This window comes from Glycine soja, chromosome 16, assembly GCF_004193775.1.
Source record: "Glycine soja cultivar W05 chromosome 16, ASM419377v2, whole genome shotgun sequence".
NCBI lineage: Eukaryota > Viridiplantae > Streptophyta > Magnoliopsida > Fabales > Fabaceae > Glycine > Glycine soja.
The window spans coordinates 28,054,626-28,072,263 of record NC_041017.1 but is presented as its reverse complement, the minus strand read 5'-3'; the positions used below and the strand labels follow the sequence as shown (position 1 = coordinate 28,072,263).

Below are 17,638 nucleotides of genomic sequence, written 5' to 3'. Positions count from 1 at the left end.
AAGCATCTAGAGGCTGTTGGGAGAAGATTTGAAGTTTGGCAGCACACAACGTAAGTAGTGTGCTTAACTAATTGTTTCCTTTGCTACTTGTTTGGGCTAAGCACACATCCTGGGCTTAGCGCGCAATCACTTAAACCGATGTTGTTTTTGTGTACATGCTTAGCTCAGTTACCAGGCTAGCACATAAGCCTTTCTGAGATAACATTTTGGAGCAAAAAGTTTAAAAGAAAGGGATTTTATTAAGGTTGCAGTTTAGAGGCTTTAGAACAAACATTTTTGGGTGCTCTAGTGTTCCTTGTTCTCCATTTTTTCTCCTCTTCTTCTTGTATTCCCATTCTTGTTTTAGGTTTCTCATGGATATGAGAAGATAACTATTATTTTTTAAGGCCTAGATATGAAAAATCTATGATGTAACTATCTTTACTATCGATTTAATGTTAGCTCACTATTATTGCTTCCTTTCTATGTTTATTGCTTTGTTTATGGTTTGGTCACTCATGTGTATGTATGTTGTAGTGCAATGATCATTGGAAAATTTATTTTCACTAAGAACATAAAGGACTTCTAGTTAACTCATATCTAGGGGTGAAATGATATTGTCTAGCCTTTTATAAACCTTTGTTCCTATTTAAATCATCTGACTTAACTTGCTAAGTGATTAGGAGTAGAAACAAGTGATTTAGACTCTTTTACATGAGAGATTATGGTTAGAGTGAATTAATTGGTTAAGGTAATAGATGAAATAACATTGACTAGCAAAAAGTCATTATTGTTACATCAAGAGTTCATTTGGTAGGCTAATCACCCAACATGTGACGAAGGAGTTGGATCTTGGGAGTCGAAGATTAGGTCAGGTTCTAATGCTCAGTGCGCCCTAGTACAAGGCCTAAGAGCGTGTCAATGTAATAACGATTTTAGCTTGCGATGTCATTAGGAATTATGACAGGTCAATTAAATGTAACTTTATTTTTTTTAGTAAACTATCTTTTAAAATTTTATATTCAAAATAATTGATAACATTATTCTCATATCAAACTTTGATGTGTGATAAGTTAATAGATGATCAACGTTGTTGTTATGTTATCAAAACATTATTACATGAAAGTAAAGATTGAAATTAAAATTTTTAAATTTTACTGGAATTTAAAACAAAAAAATATGTTTAAAGAACTAAAATAAAAATATCACATTTTATAAGGACCAAAAGTTTCTTTAAAATAACAAAAGGATAAAAGGTTATTTAAACTCAATTTAAAAATAGAATTTGATTGGACTTTTTTCTTACTTCTGATTTAAAAGGTTATTTAAACTGAGAAGAATAACAGTAATTGATTGACTAATTAATCAACTTTAGTTTTCTTGCTGCACCTATATATTCTTGAGACTGCCAAATTTTAACATTGGAAATGTCATATTCAAATCTTCTTGTGTCATATTCTAACTACTACGCTATTTCTTCTTGTGAATAGTAGTTTAGCTACTTCCCGCACTTTAAATCTATCATATTTTAGTTATGTAATTAATCTTTTTTTTTTATTCCATTTATTCCCAAATTGTATCAAGTAAGGTCTCCATTTAAAAGATCATATATTTACAAAAGGTTTTGTTTAATTTGTTTATAAGATTGAAATATACACTACCTTTTAAAATGCCAAAAATTAATTAGTTAGTATTCAAATATATTTTATTATTAAAATTTGAAAATTAATATTTAAAAGACCATATATTTACAAAAGGTTTTATGTTTAATTTGTCTGTAATTAAGATTGAGATATCTACTGTCTGTTAAGATACAAAAAATTAAATTAGTTAGTATTCAAATATTGTTTTATTAAAATTTGGAAACGTACGTTTAATTCACATATGCTAATTAATGTTCATAAAATAAAATTAAAATTAAAATACAATGTTAAATAAATATGCAACAAGTAAATTACATAAATATCATTCAATTGTTTATATAGTGGAACTTGACAAATCTAGAACTAAACAAAAAAGTAAGAAAAAAAAAATATTATATTGAGGTACTTATTTATTTAACATTTATCTGTATTGTTTTCAAATAAAAGGTTGGCAAAACGAGGGACAAGAAGAAAAAATTGACGCGCCCTGCTGTTTCATGGATAAACCGAATTTGGCAAAGGAATCAGCAGCAGCATTGTGCCGTGTGTATGAATGATTTGTAGCAGAGGTTAGAGCTTTCAACTCTTGACAGAGTGGGAAACAATGCTTCCTTCTAGATGTAGATTTAGATGTAGATGTAGATGGAGATGTAGGGCATCCACGTTGCACAAACTCAATGGCTTTGTCAGAGTCCGATTCCACTCTAATTTTACCAAAGCCATGCTGCCTTGCAATCCCAAGACTTATTGGAATGCTATGCCGCCTTAGAATATCACGATATAAACCCCAAATATCATACTTCCTCGCAATCTTCATACCATGATAAACACTCAAAATTTCAGCCTCATTTATTGACCAAGATTCCCCAAGCTTAACCGAAAACCCAAGCACGAATCTATCATCATCTTTGTCTCTGAATATACCTCCGCATGCAGCCGTACCTGAAGAGGGATCATAGGCACCACTCACATTTAGCCTCAACAACCAATCCTTACTATTTTCCGGCTTCCACTTCAAGAGATTCCTCGTCATCAAATTGTGAGAAGCATGGGCTCCCATATAATCTTTATAACGCTTAAAGACAATATCTATGGCTCCACTAAGATCTAAGCCCCTCCTGCCAGAGTGATCGAACACAAGGTCGTTGCGGAATTGCCACAACAGTTCCACTGCTATCCCAAAAAAAGTTGGCCAAAATAAAGCTGCCTCTGAAAAACTTTGGTGATCTAAATTTCTTTCCAGCCACACTGTCACATCACCATTAAAAAACTTTGGTGCTAATTTCTTAGGTAACACACTTCTCCAAAATGCAGCCACCTCTGGACAATCACGAAGAGCATGCAGAATGGTCTCCTCCAAAGAGTGGCATCGCCGACAAAAGGAGTCCATAGAAATATGCCTATATCTCCTCTCGGCATTAGTAATTAAAGCTCCATCTGCAGCATTCCCCAGAAGATTTATAATTCTTTCAGGGCCAACCCACCTCGATAACCTGCAAAACAACCTACTATATCTTTTGTTCAGTCACACCACTTCTAGCAACCCTCTGACTTTATATTTATAAGATTGCTATTTTTTACTTTATTACAATTTAACACTATAATTTTCATATATAAGATAATAATGAAACTTGCTTGTCCACATACCTAGGCTTTTTAATTAGTGGTTGTGATTCAAAACTGTTGAGATCATGCTCTAATTTTCTCTTGCCATAGGGATCATCATATCGAATATCATCCTGTCTTAATACATGGATTCCGGTTGCTTTAACCAGTGAGGTCTCTAGCATTCCTGCGTATGTAATTTCCACATGATTCCATTCCTTTTCTAAAGCCACTTCAGATAGATCATCAAGCTCAAAAGCTGATTCTAGGTCAAATAGATATGTATAATTCAATTTCACCTTTCTTACTCCAGTGCCCTCCCCATACTCCAACCAAGAGGTAATTTTATGACGTTTGCCATTGATGAACACCGTGAGCATGGGAATATAATCTTCATATATGCATTCCACACGTGCTAGAAGAAGACAAAGAACATTGTGAGGGAATTCATTACGAAACCAGAAAGAACTTGAAGGTCCCCTGCTTTGGTGATTGAACCACTCTGGAATAGTTGCTCCTGGAAACTGAAACACAGTTTGTCCAGCCTCATGCAATTCCTGTTAGTCATAATTCATAAAGAAGTCATAAGTTTATTAACATCAAGTGTGCAATATATTATCAAATCATATACGTTAAAAACAAGAAAATACCTGATTTGACAACATGCTTAAACTCGAGGAAGACAAGGATATACATTCTATTGCCATGAATTCTTTTAAGTTTTGTGGAACCCCCCTAATTTCCTGAAGATGCAAGCAACCACTCACATCAAGACTTCTTAAAAGTTGAAACTCTTTGATGCATTCAGGAAGGAATGTGAAATTATTGTGCCTTAGGCTTAAAATTTCCACATGATCAAGCTGCATGAAACCTGTTGAAAAAAAATCATCATACAGGTTGCAACCATCGACACTGAACAAAGCTAAATTTGAACATACTATTGAGCCCACTTTTTCTTCACCCTCTTCTGATTTTTTCCATTGCCACCCCTTGCAACTTTCAGCGTCCAATGAAGCCAGTTTAGGCATCATGACAATGTTAATTGGTAACAAAAGAATTCCACAATGACTCAGGGATAAAGTTTCGAGTCCAACAAGATTTTGAAATGAAACTGGCAATTCTTTTAAGCCAAGGTCAATCAATTCAAGCATCAATAAGTTTTTCATCTCTCCTAATATTTCTGGAAAATTCTCAAGACTGGAACAATATGAAAGTTGAAGTGTTTCAAGCGAGGTCAAGTTGAGAGGTGGAAATGTGGTAAGCTTGCTGCAACGTTTAGCACTCAATATTTTAAGTTTACTTAGAAAACCAATTGAGTGGTGAACTGTAATTAAATTCCCACACCGATCAAATGAAAGTTCTTCCAAATTTGGGAGATCAGATACGTCAGGTATCTCTGTTAAAAATTCACACTCTTCAAAATTCAAAACCTTTAGATTACTGGACTCCTGCAAAAGAAAAAATAAAGGAAAAAAGAAATAAGAACTAAATGAATAAATTTGAAGTAAATTTATTAATTAACATGAACAAAATATACTCCTTAAACTTGCCTTCCTTGAGCCATGGAACCCAAATGACGTAATGCAACTTTGAGGTAACTTGCATATGGCAAGTTCCTTCGGAGGAAAATTAGATGGTAAACAATTAGAAGGATACCGATGCCATTCCAGTACTCTTAAACTTTCTGGAAAATAATTGGGACCTTTGGAAAATTTACCATTTCTAATAATAAGTATTTTAAGGTTTTTCATCTTTTTGAAGGCATCTCCTTCCCATTCTATTGTTGCTTCTTTCTCGGATAAGGAGAAATCCAGACATATGATTTCAATCTCTCTATTTCCCTGTTAATGCAAAAAAAGTACGAATCAACCACAATACAAGTTATATGTAAGACATCAATTCACCCGCTGTTTAAAGAAATTTACAAATTGTCATGAAAAAACTTGACTATGATGTAAAGATAAGAAGAAAAAACGATCAAGATAAGAAACCATACTCTCACTTACCGAATTGTCTTCTAAAACTTCAATTATATCTTTTGTTAACCACAATCTCCTTCGCTTCCCTGACACTTTTGAGGATTCTTGTTGGTCTATTTGCCTGCCCATGTCCTGAATCAAGTCATGCATGGTAACTACATCATCCCAACCACTAACATTTATTAGAGATTTTTTAATCAACACCCCAATATGATGTTCCATGCAGTCATCATAATCACCACGAAGTATACGTTCGACATCTGTCAATCTCCATCCTTTGAAGCAACAAGCAATGTCAAGAAAAACTTTCTTCTCGTCTTCCTCCAAAGCATCAAAGCTTACTTTAAGTATATCTAGAATTTCCTTCTTGGGAATTCTTTTATATTGTTTGATTGCAGATTCCCATTCTTGTGTACTTTTTCCAACCAAGTGGGAACCTATTACTTCCAACGCCAATGGAAGACCAGAAGCATAAGTTACTACACGATGCAAGACCTCCTCGTAAGTTGGATAAGCTTTTTCCTTTTTAAAAGCTTCCCATGTAAGCAGCTGTAGAGCATCGTTCTCATCCAATTCCTTCACCTCATATATTTTATTAACTTCATGAGATCTAAGCAATTGTTGGTCCCGAGTTGTGATGATGTTTTGCTGCCAGGACCAAACCAACCAGGTCTTCCAGCAATTGCTTGTAATTGCTCGCGTGTGTCAACATCATCTAGAATCAAGAGAACCTTCTTTCCCGTGAGCCTAGACTGTATGATTGAAATTCCTTGTTGCTTACTTGTTAAGCTGATGTTCTTCTCTCCGAGTATTTCTAAAAGAAGCTTTCCTTGGAGGTGTTCTAACCCGTGTTTGCTTGAGTTTTCCCTCACATTTGCAAGAAAACACAAACCAGCAAACTTCTCAGCAATTATCAATTCATTATAGACAGCTCGAGCAAGTGTTGATTTTCCTATCCCACCCATTCCATGAATCCCTATCATGTGGACACCATCATCAGATCCAGCATCCAAAAGTCTCCTTACACGTAGCACTCGTGACTCTAGTCCAACTGGGTAATCCGCAACATGTAAAGGACGAAGACTAATCACCCTAGAGACCTGCTCAACAATGTTCTCAATAAACTTGAAGTCATATCCATCTCTGTTTCAAACAAAAAAAGTTTTAACAAGTTAAACTAAAAAAGTCTTGCATGTATCCATGTCTTGATACGCATATTGTCAAGGTCAACAAGCATTTATTTTCCCTTTAGATTTCATGTCAAATAATCAGACAAGTAAAAGTTAATCCAACAAAAACTGTAAAGTAAGAAGATTAGTATGGTGTCATACCCCTCTTTGAAATGATAGCCAGACAAGTCAGCTACTTGCTTCAGAGCCATCTTCCATTTTTGCAACTTCTCCGGGTCATGCTGGAACCTTCTCTCAAGCTCTGCCAATGCTTCTCCATAACTACCTCTCTGGTTTCTCACATCAGAAGGATCTACCTTATAAAAGACCGGTATAACCAACAACCGTTTCCTCTGGTCAAGGATGGTTGCAAGTTCATCTAAACAAAACGAGGAAGAAGCATAGTGTTCAGAGAGCACAGTGATGGCAACTCTGGAATCTTGAATTGCCTTCATAAGTGCTGGTGTTATTTCCTCCCCTCTTTGAAGCTCCTCATCATCAATGAAAGTGTGGATTCCCTTGCTCAGAAGAGTGTTGTAGAGATGGCCAGTAAAACCATGACGTGTGTCTTCCCCTCTGAAGCTGAGGAACACATCGTAATTGGAGGAAGAGGAAGAGGAAGGTGATCCCGTAGCCATGGTAAGAAATCTTAGTATGAATGTGGATGGCTGCTTGTTGGGTCTCCAAATTAAATATGAAACTGATAAGTGTTAATTACATTCATACCAAACATTTACATATTATTACATTTACATGGACATATCAACTTTATGGAAAATCTGTCTCTGTTTCGTCTCTCTTTCTTAGAAGTGAAAACCTTTGGCCGTGCATAACCCGTCGCATACTTTCTACACCGCACTATTTAAACTGTCTTACAAAAAATACTTTTTTTTTTTGTATAAATCATTACAAATTAATAAAGTATACAGTCAATTTTTATAATTGACACTATATTTAGAATAATTGACTATTGATAATGGTACATCTCCCAAAAAATTTAATTGTTAGCAATAAATAAATAAAATACTAGTGAATGTTAACTAAAAAGTAAGATGATAATTTTATTCATGAACTTCAAAAAAATTATTACATATTTTTTCCTAAAAAGATAGTTATTTTTTTATCGATAAATATTAATTATTAATTTATTAATTTTTTTTAATTTTTTGTTAACAGTAAAAATCGAATCGGTAACTATATATTTTTTGAATCATTTAATCTATCTTATATTTCCTGGGTAAGTATGCTTCTTTTTTTGGACGAAACTTCGTAGAAGAAAACTGAAAACTTAGTATGATTGTGGATGCCATGTGAATTGGGTCTCGAGATTCAAACTTTGACTTGTTGAAATAAGAAGGTGACAGAGGTAAAGTGAACACGGACTACCAAATAAAACATATATTACTAGGCGGATCCATTAAAGTAACCGTGCATGACAAAAGATAAATATTAAATTGTAAATATAAAAAAAAAAATCGTACAACTATGAATCAATGATAAACAAAATTAAGAGCTTTTTAAATTATATTTCCATTTAAAAAATTCGTAATTTTAAAAAAATAAAACTTTCATGACTTTGTAAGTTTTAATTGTGAAATTATCTTTAGTTCATAAAAAAAAAGTAAAATTGCTCACAAAAAATTACTCTAATACCTATTCTTCTTGAATCATGGACCCGTCTCTGTGAATCAATTAAGTCACTCAAAAAAGACTTGTGGAAACACTTAGAATAATAATAATAATAATAATAATAATTATTGGCATGTTGTCCCCATCAAACTTTGATACATATGGCCAGTCCAATTAATTAATTCGTTATACCTGTCAATCACATGTTAGTTAATTTTAATATTTTAAAGAAATTTTCTTTTCTCAAATTTACCCTTTGTACTCATGAATGGCAAGCCGCATTTTTAATCATGACCAACGAGATTAGTTCATGCTTGACTTTGCATTTTTGTACCATTCTCGGATGAAAAGTGTCATCCATTATCAAATAAATATGCTATTACGCTTGCTTTTTAGATCCTTATCTCCCACCACCCTCCATAAACAAGTTCCTCCACCTAAGAATATCAATCAATCCAATACTAAATAAATGTTAGACTTTTGATTGCATTGCTAAAACTATCTTCTTTTTTGGTACCTGAAAAAAAAACATCATCATAATGTGTTTAACTTAATTAATCAATATATTTTCTTGTCTTTAATTATAATATTCTTCTTTTAAAAAATTGCTTTTTTACAAGATTCTTTTTTAATTTCTAGATGCATTAGTTATTTTTTTACATATTTTTATTTAATTATTTTTTTCTTTAATCTAAAAAACATTTTAAAAAGTTGAAATTAATTAATAGTTAGTTGCAGGGGTCCAAATTTGATGTGGACGGCCAATTTTTCTGGTATTCTTTTAGGTGGTTATAGCATTTCTCGAAATTAATAGACATATCGTACATTACTCGGATGAATTTTTTGGAAATTAATTTGTTATCTTGTACTTTGCTTGACTTATAACAAAAACATTAGTAATAGACGTACACGCACACCCACAAGTCATGAGCTTTTTAGGTGTTTTTGGGCACTGAAACAAAGCCCTCTTGTTATGTGAATTGTTTTGGCATTTGCTTTATGCAATTCTGTTTTGTTTAATGCACCTAAAATAAATTATATCTTCGTCTTATCCTTCTCCACTCGCTCACCCTCTTGTGTTCATCTGCCTCTTCATTGCATCCCAACTTCTCGTGGTGGCAGCAAGTATGAGCCTGAGGTCACCTTAATGAGGAGCTTGGTAGAAGTCTGACAGGTGACGACGAGAGAGAAGGCAACAAAAGGAAGACGTGTGATTAACTAAAACTATAAACACATTTTTATTAACTAAAATATTAAAAAAATTATAAAAGTAGTAGGGCTTACTTTTTATTCATTGAGTTCTATTTTTAATTTTTTAATGTAAATATTTTATATTATTGCATAATGAGGAAGCAGGGTGTAGTGCATGTCAAAATGGTGCCAAAAGGCTTACTTATATGTACTTTGGTATTGCATTTGCAAGGTCTTTCAAGCTTATAAGTATCCATCATACAACAAATTATAAGGCATTTATCATTCATAAAGGACAAGTTGATTTGCTTTCTTGTACTTTTAACACTTTCAGCTTTTTGTTACAACTTTTCTTTATTGCCTTTCATTTTATTTATAGCTTTTTTGGTTTGACTTTCCTCCCCATACATATTTTTCAATAGTTAATACATCCTGGAATATCATAAAAGCCTAAAGTTGACTAGGTGACCATTGAGTCCATTATGTGTAATTAATAGGTAATCATTATATTTCCAATCCACCAATTCATTGTTTGCTTACCTAATTTACTTCAATGACAATATCCTAAAATATATACAAGCAAAAAATATGTAGTATAAAAGTTTAAATTTGAAAGAGTAATAATATGATAAAGAAGCAAAGGACATAGCACCAGAAACAAAAGGCGTAATAGCAACCAGTGAGGAACCAAGGGTGCAGAAAGCAGAAAAGCCCAAAAGGAAAGTCACAAGGCCATCATACTTGAAGGATTACACTTAGGGCAGTTTAGGCAATTAGGCTGCAACATCAGCACGATTTGGCTTGGTTGATGTTTGTCTCCCTAGGACAGACAAGCATAACAAATTCTGTTAGTAGAATATTACTGTAGGCAAAATGGTATAATTCTGTTATTAGGAAAGTGCTATAAATATCTATGTAAATAATCAATCAAGCATGGAAAAATATATTGCCTTTTACTCTTGAATCCCCTTCTTCCTTTACTTCTAGAGGTACTGGCCCTCGAAGTCAATCTTTATGCTCTGTGCCTAACAATTTGGTGCTTTCATTAAGAGTCCAATGACTGCCATAGCAGCTCCAGCCATTGCAACCAACAGTACCACCCGTCAAACCACCCCTTCCCACGACATCCTTTCCACACAGCCACCCACCAGCAACCATTTTTGCAGCACCCATCCCCTTTGTTTCCACACACCCCTCATCCTTTGGTACATCCTGCTTAATTCCTTGGGGTTGATTTTGAGAGCACCCGCAAACGTTTGCTATGCTTGTTTGATATCGAGGGAACTCTTTCTTCATTTCAACAACCACCTCTGTCCCTTCCATTTCAACACCCACCTCGAATGGCGGATGCCGAACCTTCTCCCGCAGGCGTGGACCACCTTGAGGCCACCATGGCCAAACTTGTTACAGCTCAACTCCGCCTCGAATCCACACTGGATGCCCTTCTTCTAAAACTGCCTCTGAGAACCAGCCACCACTACCCATCTCCTTCCTCCATGCAATCACCACTGCCGCCTCCGCCTTTCAGGCTGGTTGTGTCTCCATGTCCCATACCGATGCAACACAACCAATCACCCTTGCCGACTTCGCTGCCCCCGCCAACTCTATCACCCATGTCGACTCCGTCGCCCATGCCACCTCCGTCGTCCATGCTGATTACGCCTCCATATCCTACACCCGTGCAACCATTCCTTCCACTATTATCGAGTCCGCTTCCTATGCCTGCTCTTCATCTGCCTAATCTCGGTCTCGTTCGCATCACCATTTTCTTCAACAAGCTCATCAACACTGTTCCTCTTTATGACCATGCAATTGTTGCGAATGACAAGCCTTGGACAAATAAAGACTCAATGTTGTTTGAGATGGGAGATGGGTCTTATGGAATTGCCATGGCCACATACAAGCTCTAACCAATTGCCTTTGCACTATGTACAACTGCTAAACTAGGTGCAATTTGTCAGAATACACCTTAATTGGGATCCCGGTATTGTTTTCGGATGCCATAGTTTGAAAACCCAACACCTTGAGGACAAGGTGTTTTTGATGGGCTCGAGAAATGATAGGATACCAGAAGCAAAGGACATAGCACCAGAAATAGAAGGCATAACAGCAACCAGTGAGGAACCAAGGATGCAGAAAGCATAAAAGCCCAAAAGGAAAGTCACAAGACCATCATACTTGAAGGATTACACTTAAGAGCAGTTTAGACAATTACGCAACAACATCAACACGATCTGGCTTGGTTGATGTTTCTCTCCCTAGGATAGACAAGCATAACAAATTCTGTTAGTAGAATATTCCTGTAGGCAAAATGGTATAATTCTTTTATTAGAAAAATGCTATAAATATCTATGTAAATAATCAATTAACATGGAAAAATGTATTGCCTTTTACTATTGAATCCCCTTCTTCCTTTAGTTCTGGAGGTACTGGCCCTCGAAGCCCGTCTTTATACTCTGTGCCTAACATAATACATAGATTTCTCTTAATTTTAAACATTTCATTAATACTTCTAATTTTTTTATTATATCATAAATTTTATAATATTTATATTTTTTTTACTTTAAATGTGTTAGATAGCATTGTGAGTATCCATAAAAAAAAATTCTAGTTTGATATATCGAAGCCTTGTTATTACAAAAGAGGAAAATCTCACGCAATATGTGTGCTTTTATTTATAAGAGGATAAATAAGTATTTTTGGGACCCAAATTAAGGTTTCCATTTAAAACACCATATATTTATAAAAGGTTTTTTTAATTTTTTTATAAAATTGAAATATTTATTGCCTGTTAAAATACCAAAAAATTAAATTAGTTAGTAAGTATTCAAATATATTTTATTATTAAAATCTTCAAATATTTAAAAGAGCATATATTTACAATGTTTAATTTTTCTATAAGTAAGATTGAGATATATACTGTCTGTTAAAATACAAAAAATTAAATTAGTTAGTATTCAAATATATTTTTTTTATTAAAATTTGCAAACGTACGTTTAATTCACATATGCTAATGTTCATAAAATAATATAAAAAATTGAAATATAATGTTAAATAAATATACAACAAGTAAATTACATAAACATAATCAAACTGTTTATATAGTAGAACCTGTAGGGACAAATCTAAAACAAAACAAGAAAGTAAGAAATAAAGATTATATCGAGGTACTTATTTATTTAATATTTATCTGTATTTTTGAATAAAAGGTTGGCAAAAGGAGGGACAAGCAGAAAAAATTGACGCATCGTGCAGTCTGTAAAAGAAGTATGAATGATTTGTAGCAGAGGTTAGAGCTTTCAACTCTTGACGGAGTGGGAAACAATGCTGCCTTGTAGATGTAGATGTAGGGCATACATCTAACACAAACTCAATAGCTAATTCAATAACTAAAAAGTAAGCGGATAAGTTTTATTCATGAACTTCAGGAAAATTGTTACATTTTTTTTATCCTAAAAAGTATCTTTCCCCCTAAAATTAATGATATCTAAGTATATAATAAGCTGTTTTACTCTAAGTTAGATGAATTTAATTTTTGGATATAACTTTTGGAAACTATACATTATTTTTTCTTCTCTCTTTCTACGTTGCTTGGTGGATGAATTTTATAGAGTTTTCAATGAATTGAAATTTTTAAAAGATAGTTATTTTTTATCGATAAATAATAATTATTAATTTTTAAAATTTTTTGTCAATAGTAAAAATTGAGTCTGTAATTTTATTTTTGAATCATTTAATCAATCTTATATTTCTTGTGTAATTATGCATACAGATGAACTTCATCCGTATGATTTATACGGATGAACTTCATCCATATGGTTTATACAGATGAATTTCATCCGTATGCTTTATACACATAAATTTCATACTTACGGATCAACTTCATCCATATAATTCATACGGATCAAATTGATTTGTATGTGAAAAATATGCTTACGAATCATCACCCAGTCAGAAAAAGCAAAGGAACAACGAGCTAGAGGTATTTTGGGCATTAATAAAAAATGTTGGGTGCACCAGCAATACTGTTGGGTGCACCTAGCAACACCCTTAGATTTTTGGGCGTTTTTTGGCATTGAAATAAAGTCATGTTGTTATGTGAATTGTATTGGCAATTGCTTTATGCAACCCTTTTTTGTTTGACGCACCTCAAAAAAAATTATATCTCTGTCTTACCTTTCTCCCCTCTCCCTTCGCTCACCCTCTTCTTGTGTTCATTTGCCTCTTCACTGCTTCCCAACTTTTCGTGGTGGCAACAAGTCTGAGCCTGAGGTCATTATAGTGAGGAGCTTGGTAGAAGTCTAATAGGTAACGACGAAAGAGAAGGTAGCAGAAGGGAGACACATGATCAACTAAAATTATAAACATATTTTTATTAACTAAAAATTATTAAAAAAATTATAAAAGTAGTAGGACTTACTTTTTATTCATTGAGTTCTATTTTTAATTTTTTAATGTAAATATTTTATATTATTGCATAATGAGGAAGCAGGGTGTAGTGCATGTCAAGATGGTGCCAAAAGGCTTACTCATATGTTCTTTGGTATTACATTTGCAAGGCCTTAATTGGGATTATCTTCTAATTGTAAGGCATTTATCATTCATCAAAGACAAGTTGATTTGCCTTCTTGTACTTTTCAACACTTTCAGTTTTTTGTTACAACTTTTCTCTACTTCCTTTCATTTCATTTTTAGCTTTTTTGGTTTGACTTTCCTTTCCATACCTATTTTTCAACAGTTAATACATCCTGATATATCATAAAAGCCTAAAGTTGACTAGTTGACCATTGAGTCCATTCGTTAGTACAGCTGCGTAAATAATAGGTAATCATTATATTTCCAATCCACCAATTCATTGTTTGCTTACCTGATTTACTTCACTGACTACATCCTAAAATATATACAAGCAAAAAAGATGTAGTATAAAAGTTTAAATTTGAAAGAGTAATAATACATACATATCTCTTAATTTTAAACATTTCATTAATGCTTTTCATATTTCTATTTTTTTATTATATAATAAATTTTATAATATTTAAATTTTTTTTTCGCTTTCAATGTGTTAGATAGCATTGTGAGCATCCATAAAAAAATTTTCTAGTTTGATATATTGAAGCCTTATTATTGCAAAGGAGGATAATCTCACACAATGTGTGTTTTTATTTGTAAGAGGATAAATAAGTATTTTTCGGACACAAATTAAAGTTACAAGATTAGCAAAAATCAAGTACTAAAATGACTAAAATTATAGGTTTTATAAAAAGTTGTCTTTTTTTGTTAAAAAAAAGTTATCTTATTCATTGATTTTGTATAAAAACATTTGATAAAAAAAATATTACTAATGTTTATCAATCAGGGAAAAAAAAGATAGAAAAGTAAACGGACAACTCTAAGTTTTTTTCATATGCATCTAATGCAGATGTCCATTCATCCAATGTACCTAACAAGTTTGACCCTATTGTTTCCAAAGCCAGTGGAAGGCCACCTGCATAGGATATTGCACGCTTTATGATTTCAGTGCAACTCGGATCAACTTCTTTGTTTCTTAAAGCATTCCTCCGGAACAATTTAAGAGCTTCATTAGCATTGAGAAAATGAAAAATTAACTTGTTTTTGTGTAATCATTAATATATATATAGTGTCTGGAGTGTCTTAGATGCGGTACACTTGTTTTATAGGAGCGGAACTTAACTAACAGAATAAACTAACTTAAATTAGTGACTAAATGTAATGTTTGTTGCTGTGTTTTATTTGTTTGTGCATGTTTTGGTGGTTGAGGGATAGAGGCATGTGATTCGTGCTTGTTTTTTTATTACTTATGTGTAATGGTTCTGTTGACATGGATAATTCACATTAGTGCTCAGATGGCTTCTGCTTTGGCTTGTGCCTTTTCTAATGATTGGTTTTTAGTTTTAAACAGTTTTGAGATTTTGGACTTTTGTTTCAAGGGAACGCCTGGAGTAATTGGAGCAGTGATGTGGGACAGTGGAGTTGTACTGGGAAAGTTTCTAGAGCACGCTGTTGACTCAGGGATGCTTGTCCTTCAGGGAAAGAAGATTGTTGAATTGGGTTCTGGTTGTGGATTGGTTGGGTAAGTTCAATTGCAATCTCATCCTATTTGACCTGTTCATGCTAAATGGCTATAGTTTGTCCATAATTTCTTGATTAACTTTTGTCTTTTTCCACATGGATTTACTGAACTAGGAAAATAGAGCTTTGAGCTTTTGCATTGTCTTTTTTTACGAACAAGAGACCGTTTGAATAAGCTTCTCAATAGGTCCTTTTTGGAGAAGAAAATATAACGAATTAAAAAGTTAATAACAATCCAATTTCTCCTCCCACAGGTTAAAATCTACTTTTCCACCTAAATTTTGCTATGAACTCTCATCTTTCTACTCCATTAGTTGTGTATAAGTTGATTTTATCTTATGGGAGAAGTTTGATTCATTTTACCTCCTTAATTCTTCTTATTTTCCTTTTCATTGTTCAAAATTTTATCCAAACTATCTCTAAGTTGTCTAACAAATGAGGAGGAATTATTTTTAAGTTTGTTCTTACTCATTCTATGATACACCTTTCTTAGTTTTCTTCCTTAGTTGCATTGCAGCCCTTTTGGGTAGTGAGGTCATTGTCACTGATCTGCCAGATAGGCTGAGGCTACTGAGAAAGAACATTGAGACCAACATGAAACATGTTTCTGTACGGGGTTCTGTAACAGCAACTGAGCTCACATGGGGAGAAGATCCTGACCCAGAACTCATTGACCCCACACCCGATTTTGGTATAATAATTCTCTCCCTCAACTCCTTCAAGTGACAAGGAGCAAACAGCATTCAATTACTGGCATCAGAAACTTTTGACATTTTGCTGTGAATTGTGATTATTGTCATCATTCTAATCATAGCTTTGTAGTTAATTTTATCTTTTTCTTCCTTTGACTTGCATGCCTTGTCAAATATTTGAATTACCTGCATCTCGTATGATATTTTGCTAGCATTCCTTATTAATTCAATACCTGACTTCTTGTTTTCAGTAATAGGATCTGATGTAGTATACAGTGAGGGGACAGTTGTGGGGATCTGCTAGAGACACTTATGCAGCTCTCTGGACCTAATAAAACAATATTTTTGGCTGGAGAACTCCGAAATGGTAAAGAATAGCATTCCTTTTTCTTTTCTTTTGGGAGCACAAACTATAGCATACCGCTGAGTAGTGTTTTCTGATTTCAGATGCCATTCTTGAGTACTTCTTAGTAGCTGCAATGGATAATTTCACTATTGGCCGCGTGGAACAAACGCTCTGGCACCCTGATTATTGCAGCAATCGTGTTGTTCTTTATGTTCTAGTGAGGAAATTATTGTTGAGAATATGATGTTTAGTTGTCTTCTGTAGCGCTAGGAACACGATGTCCATATTGTGCATCATATTTTCTTTGTTAGCCCTCAAGTATTTTGTTATTTTCTGTCCTTGCGAGTTTGGTTTGGTTTGATGAATTCCAAAGGAAAGTTTGCCATATTGTGACATTTTAATGGGACGGAATGCTGAAGATTTAGCTGCGAATTGGAACTCTGTACACCAAGACTTAGCTAAGCTGTGTTAAAACCAATATTTAAATAATGCACTTACTGCCTCTTTTTTTGTATCTGATAATAGAAAAATTTTAACGCGTGAGAGCACTATATAAAGAAATGTCGAAAATATTTTATGCAAAAGTATTTATTATATAAAAAATATAATGACATTTAGTTTATGTAGTTAAATCATAAAAGAATAAAAAAGGTGTTTTTTAGGGATTTGTACCCAAAAAAAGTTTAATCATAACTCTTTTTGGCCCGAGTTGCTTTAACAAAATTATAAGCAAAATAACACCAAGGGATATGCTCATATGCCATAATATGGAAAAACTTCATCGAACTCGAATAAATTTCGCAAACTTTTTATTTATTTATTATTGCTATATAATTAATTGTTAGGCAATGGGGTACGTAATTTTTACACTATTAATTGTTAGGCAACTAGTATTTTTTCAATAGATGTCTTGAAGGCACAGTATAAAAAAGTTTCCGCCTTTCCATGGTCATAATTAGACTCTCACATACATCCAAACAATTTTGAAATACCAATTTTTTCAAAAACAAACATTTTTATAATTTGTTCTTGTTTTTAAATAAAATAATTAAATACTTTCTTAAATTTCATTAGTTTCAATAAAACTTGAAAATTGACCGTAGCCACATAATTACTACAACATTCTTAATCCTACTATAATATACCAACTAACTCCGTGTCTTAGACAAGACTACCTACCACCGCCAACTGCTATTTCAAGTTCTCTTCCACCCTTTTTCTTTCCCACTTTGTAATAGTTTTTCACTCACCAACATGTCAACTGAAAGGCACTGTTTAAATAAAAAGGAAAAAAAAGAATATAATAATATAATAA

At 33.4% G+C, this 17,638-nt stretch overlaps 2 pseudogenes; one reads left to right on the top strand and one right to left on the bottom strand.

Annotated features, from left to right (window-relative positions):
* Positions 1 to 1,998: 1,998 nt before the first annotated feature.
* Positions 1,999 to 7,190, bottom strand: LOC114389245 (annotated as a pseudogene).
* A 7,869-nt stretch (positions 7,191 to 15,059) lies between these two features.
* On the top strand, positions 15,060 to 16,658 carry LOC114389924 (annotated as a pseudogene).
* The last annotated feature ends 980 nt before the right edge of the window (positions 16,659 to 17,638 follow it).